Genomic DNA, 6340 nt, shown 5'->3' with positions numbered 1-6340 from the left:
TCGGGGAAGATGATTGCATGGCCAGAGAAGGTCAGGGAGGCCACAGCTGACACCCGGGACACCACCATGTCCGTCAGCTGGGGAACCTGCAGGGGAGGAGCAAGGAGATGGCAAATGTCCTCTGCCTGGCCTCCACTAGGTCCTGAAGGAGCCCAGGGCAGCGGGAGCCAGCAGGACCGCAGCTCTTGGCCACCCCAAGAGGCTGGCCAAGAGCTCCAAGCCAAGAGGTCTTGCTGGGCCAAGGGCAAGCATTGCTGCTGCCCCCTTGTGAGGCTGCCCAGGCCGTGGGGAAAACAAAACCCTCACCTTGAAAAGAGCCTTCTGAAGGCTCCCCTGTTCTGACAGGCTCTCCAAGAAGTCACGATAGAACTTGATTTCTACCCTCGTGCCTTCGATGCAGAGCACCCCCATGTCCTTCAGGACAAGGGCGATGTTGTCCCCCTTCCCCAGGCTGCGAGAGATGAGGGACGTGGTGCCTTGGATGCAGCTCTCCACCTTCTTCCAGGACACGGAGGCAGCTGCAGCCACCTCAGGGAGATGGAGGGGCTCCAGCTCCTTATGGCCTGGAAAACGACACGAGAGGGATGGAGTCGGTCACCAGCGGCCCTTCCCCGCGTGTTCCCTAGTGCTGCTCATGGCAGTCGTCACCCAGAAAGGCTTCAGTTTGGGACCTGCTCCGTGCAGGCAGTGCTTTGCTTCTGAGAAGCACCTGAGATCCATGCAGCAAGGGATTCCTGCACCCTCTTACCTGGCAGGTACTCCTTGTCGGCTGTGAGGCTGTGGGCAACGATGAGGCTCCTGGCCAGGCGGAACGTGGGCCACTGCACCGTAAGGGACTTGTTCCCAACCTCGACCCGTTTAGAAACAACGGCAAAGCAGACAAGAGTGGGAATTCGGACGCCCTGCAAGTGGCAGAGAACGGAAGGGCCGAAGGTTAAGGATCAGCCGGAGGTGGTCTCATCCAGGAACGGTGCTTCGGGCCCTGCTGTGCACTTCCCGCTGTTGGGAGCCAGGCTGAGGGGACCCAGGGGCTCCCAGCAACTGGGGTCAGCCCTGAGATACCACACCAACCTACCAGAAGCAACACCGCACTTGTGCGATACCTATTGGTCTCTTGGTGGGGCCTTTTGGGGTGAGTTTCCTGCTTTTGGGGTGGGGAACAAGGGCGACGTAGGTGCCAACCCACCTGGCGCAGCTGGAGGTGCTCCCGGATGTAGGCTGACACAGCATCCCAGATAGAAGATCGCTCTGGAAGGCAAGGAAAATCAGGTCACATGCTGCTTCTGGTGGCTGCCAGCCTTCCAGCACCCCCACCCCCGTGTTTTGGTGGCAGAGGAAAAGAGCCGTCACATCTCCGTCCCCAAACGGAGACCCCCCGAGTTGACCACAGAGCCAGGTCCTCCCCACAGAAAGCCCCAGACGGGGCTCAGCCGCGCTCCTGTAGTGCTGGGGGTGCTCGCACCTTGGTCAGTGACGCCTCATATCGCAGAGACGTGCTCCATAGCACTGTTCTCCCAGCAGTCTAACGTGGTCCACCTGGTGCGAGCAGCTTGCTCCTTGCTGGCATCAGCCACCTGGGAGCTCCTCCTGCCCGAACGTCTCGGTACCGCTGGCGCAGGACCCATCGCGCAGCCTCTTGTCGATGGCCGTGTCGCGGTGACATCGTGGTGACACGGGCAGTGCTGGCTGCTGCCCGCGGTGACGGCGGCACCAACAGGCTGCTGCCTGCCCAGGCACCTCTGTGCTGGGGGGAGGACATCAAAGAGTCGGAGGAATCGGAGGAGTCGCGCAATCGAGTCCTAAAATTGGAGAATTTGGAGAAACTGGAATCATAGGAACAGAATCGCGGAATGGCAGAAATGGCAGAATAGGAGAAATCCCAGAATCCTAGAATTAGAGACATCAGAGCAGCCTCAGAAGTGGAATCGTAGGTGGAGGGAGATTGGTGGGACCTGAGGGGGGGAGGGCGTGGAGCCATGGGGGACACTGGGACATATGGGACAGGGGGGACATTTGGACACGGAGAGGACGTGGGACACATGGGGACATGGGGGGGACTTGGGGCTGGGGTGGGACATGGGATTTGGGGATGCCTAGACGTGGTAGGGACAGCGGGGGCTCGAGGGGACATGGAGGGGACGTATGGGAGTGGGGCGACATGGGGGGACATTGGGACATACGGGACTGGGGGAACGTGGGGTGTTTTGGTGGAGGGAGGTCTGCAGGAGGTCTTTGGGTTGTTTGGGGAGGCTTGCGGGGGGGCTTGAGAGGATTGGGGACTCCTGGTGGATTGTGGGGGGGAGCTGAGGGGGCCCTGTCAGGTTTCTGGAGGGAGTTTGGGGGTGCAGGGGGGTGTTATGGGTGTCTGGGGGGGTGGAGACTCTGGTGAAGGGTTTTGGGGGATGGGGTGGCCGGGGGGTGTTTGGCGGGGCTCTGGAGGATTTTCTTGTGGGGGTGTTGTGGATGGGGACTTGAGGTGTTGGGGGGAACCCTGAGGGTGTTTGGGCGGAGCCGGGGGGGCTGAGTCAGTTGTTTTCCAAGCCACAGGAATGCCGACTTGGCTCAAGTTAGCTCAAGTTCCAGCAGAACTGAAGGGCGACAGACAGCGCGATGTTTCTAATAACAAGATGCTTCAACAGAAGAGAGGGTCGACAGATCACAAGATGTCGTCAATTTTGTCCTCATTATTATAACCACAAGATTTACTCTATCCTAAAGTGAGTTTATACAACGGCATTCCCCCCTTTTCTGGACAATCTAGTAAATTCTTTTACTTAATACGAAAATTTGTCTTCCCGGTCTTTATGATATGTTCCCCATAGCTTGCCATGCACGTTTGTGGAGGAAGCTAACATGGACGTGCGTTGTAACAACTTCCAATTCCGAACAAGCAATACAAAAGACAGTATTAAACTTACACCAACTAATAGGAATAAAACAATACTTGGGTGTCTCGAGGTGTTCAAAATCCCAGTTGCAGTTGGCGACCATCCAGAGTGTATCCCATCAGTTGTGATTTGGGTCTTGTTTTACTCTCTGCAAAACTCTGCTTACTTCCTTTGTCTCATGATGGCCGGTGATTAGAGTCTTCTCTCCATTTTCCTGAATGCCTTTTAAAATTGTAGTAACTTACGATCCATTGTGTTGTTAGACTTGATCGGCTGGTGGGATACCCCTGGTGCCAAATAGAGAAAGTCACAGCCAACGGTTCTGACAGTTACAAAGAGAAAAGTTAGCGTGAGTTTTGCTACGGAGAGTTCTGTTCTCCTTATCTACTTCTACAAAATCACAAGCAGTTCTTAAACACGCACAGCCTTGACCAATATACACAAGCACATTCTGGCACTGGAGCCACAGCCCCAGCGCTGGCGAACTTGATACGGAGCCATCTTGCGCCCTCTGCCCCCCAGGGGAAATCTTAGGTTGACTTCTTAAATGTTTTGCAGCCTGGAAGTTGTCCCCAGAAGGTAGACACGCGCACACCCCCCCAAAACCAGATGCCCATCTCCTCCGTGGTGCTGAGGCAGCAGCACGTGGAGAGCAAGAGACTGGGCTCCGGTCCTTCAGCCATGGTTCAGGTAAGCCAGCTCTAAACACCCCTTTCCTATTTCCTAGAGGAAAGAGCCTATTTCGTCCTTTCTTCTCTCCCATCGCTTGGTGTCTGAGCGAATTGCTCCCACTCTGCTCTCCCATCAAAAGTTGAAATTCTTGAGCAATAGAATCCCCCTCAAACCCAAGTGAGTCTGAAGTGCCGCAATTGCTGTACAGAATTTTACTTGACAAGCAGAAGCACTTGGAAAAATCATTTTAACTTGCAGGTTCCGTTGTGAAAGCGTCCAGCAGGATGGAAATGGTGCTGTCTTTTTCTCCCCAGCTGCCGTCGCATCCTCTCCTTTCCCCTCCAGGGATGTGCAGGTTTTCTCCACGTTGCTCTGGGGGCAGCTTCCCAGCTCTTGTCCCAGCAAGGGGAGGTTCCTGGCCATGGAGGCCGTGGAGAAGGTCCCTCAGCTGGAAACATCGTTGTGTTTTCCTCCACTGTCTCGCCGTCCTCTGTCAGATGGATTTCTGTGAAGGGAGTGAGACTCTGAGCAAAAACTGCTACAGGTTTTTGGGGCTCTTTGCCCACACGCAGACCCCGTGGATGGCTTCAGGTCCCGCCGTTTCCCTCCCTTGGTTTGAGCTTTGGCAGCTGATGCACAGAGCTGGCCCCCTGGTGTGTCGGTGTCCCAGTAGTAGAGGCATCGCCTGGCTCCTTGGGTGGTTTGGCTCTAATACCTATAGGCAACAGCGTGTATAGGGCCTGGGTAGGAGCTTTTGTGGTTGAAGATGTACACAGCTGGCCCCTTGGGCGGTCTGTGTCCCAGAAGTAGAGGGGTCGCTGGGCTCCTTTGGCAGGCTGGCGCTCATACCTATAGGCAACGGTGTGAAGAGCCTGTGTACGAGCTTTGGTGGTTGAAGATGAGCAGACGTGGCCCCTTTGTGTCGCAGAAGTCAAGGGGTCGCTGGGTGCCTTGGGCAGGCTGGCTCTAATACCTACAGGGCACGGCACTGGGAGCCTGGGTTTGAGCTTTGGCATTTCGCCATTGGAAGAGCTGGCCCCCTGGTGTGTCACTGTCCCAGAAGCAGAGGGGTCCTTGGAATTGGATGCTTCCTCCAGAAGAGATCGGCGTGACCCAGGGCACCACCACTGCCCCCGATCTCACGGAGACACTTTGACGTTGCCATAGAGTCACTGTCCTTAAGGACCATCCTGGGAAGTGGGCGACAAAGAAGCCCAGGCCTCGATGGGAAGCAGGCGTTGCTTCCCATCCACCTCCCTGGCTGGGCACTCATGGGTGCAAGGGCAAATGCTACCGAGCCCGAGTAGCGGCCACAGCCGCAAAGATGCTCACTCGGGGAAGATGGTGACACAGTCAGAGAAGGTCAGGGAGGCCACGGCTGACACCGGGGACACCACCATGTCCATCAGCTGGGGGACCTGCAGGGGATGAGCATGAAGATGGCAAATGTCCTCTGCCTGGCCTCCACTAGGTCCTGGAGGAGCCCAGGGCAGCGGGAGCCAGCAGGACCGCAGCTCTTGGCCACCCCGAGAGGCTGGCCAGGAGCTCCAACCCAAGAGGTTGGAATCTGAACCCTCTGACGATGTTCTTGCAGCTCCGGGCAATCAAAGCTCGGGTCACCGTGGATGGGGTGATGGCGTCGGTAGCCTGGGTTTGAGCTTTGGCATTTTGCGTTTGCAAGAGCTGGCCCCCTGGTCTGTCAGGGTCCCAGTAGCAGAGGCGTCGCTGGGCTCCTTTGTTGCCTTCATTGGCAGTGGCGACCTGGTTCAGGAACGGCACGGCGACCAACCGCAGGCCGCTCGGGCCATCAGCTCACGGACGCCAATGTGGTCGATGGCAAATGGCGTTTATTGCTGAGTTGCACAGTGTTATATAGCTTGGGTTCACAACGACACTTGCGTCTGCTTCCATCATAAACTACACGCTATTGCCTATGAAGGGAGGGGCTCTAGCTTTCCGTACAGCGCGATATCTTTGGGCTGCCAGACCCTACCTACCTACATTTCCCCCCTCCCTATGTGTAACTAAATTAGCTTAAATATAACAATCAAAAAAACTCTGCTCCTGTCTTAGTTCTATGCTTTACAACAATCTTCGGACGTAGACATCGTAGCTTGAATAAAAAGCATAAGGCACAAGAAACAGGAGAAAACTAGGGGGTAACTGGTCATAATGGGGTGTAACTTGGGATAACTGGGGATAACACTGAGTAAATACACTCTGAGCAGTTGCTGGTGTTCTGCCAACATGATGTTAACTTTCTCTAGCTGGCTTTTAACAGAGGACACAAGCGTGTTTAGTATACAAGGTCCAAAGATCAGTGTTAGGATCATTGCGATCGGCCCTACTAAGGCAGATATCAGGGGGGTTAACCACGGTGAATGGTTAAACCATGATTCAAACCATCCTTGTTGGGCTTGTCTTGTCACTGGGGTATACGGATTACGGGGTCGTCCGATGATCCTGTCCTGTGAACAGAAACTCCCAGTTTTCCTTAGTTTTATTCTGAAGGTGTGGTTTGATGGGCTTAAGCGGACGCCATTTGATTCTGCCATCTTTTCTGACTGCAGCATGCCCTCGCCCTGTCAGACCTGATTTCCACCCTTGTTCTTGTTATATATGGAGTGGTAATTCGTGTCAGAAAAATGGTTGATGTTAATAAAGAAGGGGGAGATTTGGGAATGTTTAGAGGAAACAAGGGTGATTGAGGCGACGCCCTGCCGTTTGGGGTTGCTTGTTTTCTCCACTGTTAAGGCATGGAAGTTGCTGGGGGGGTTGCT

General features: G+C 55.1%; 1 long non-coding RNA gene across 1 annotated transcript; it reads left to right on the top strand.

The window, feature by feature from the left end:
- Positions 1 to 1136: 1136 nt before the first annotated feature.
- Positions 1137 to 5568, top strand: LOC309891727. The gene is made up of 4 exons (XR_014319553.1): positions 1137 to 1927; positions 2542 to 2717; positions 3447 to 3578; positions 3819 to 5568. It is a non-coding gene; the product is annotated as an uncharacterized lncRNA (long non-coding RNA).
- The last annotated feature ends 772 nt before the right edge of the window (positions 5569 to 6340 follow it).

The sequence above is a fragment of the Aythya marila genome (genome assembly GCF_965140915.1).
Source record: "Aythya marila genome assembly, contig: HAP1_HAP1_SCAFFOLD_180, whole genome shotgun sequence".
NCBI lineage: Eukaryota > Metazoa > Chordata > Aves > Anseriformes > Anatidae > Aythya > Aythya marila.
This window is presented reverse-complemented; position numbering and strand designations above follow the sequence as displayed.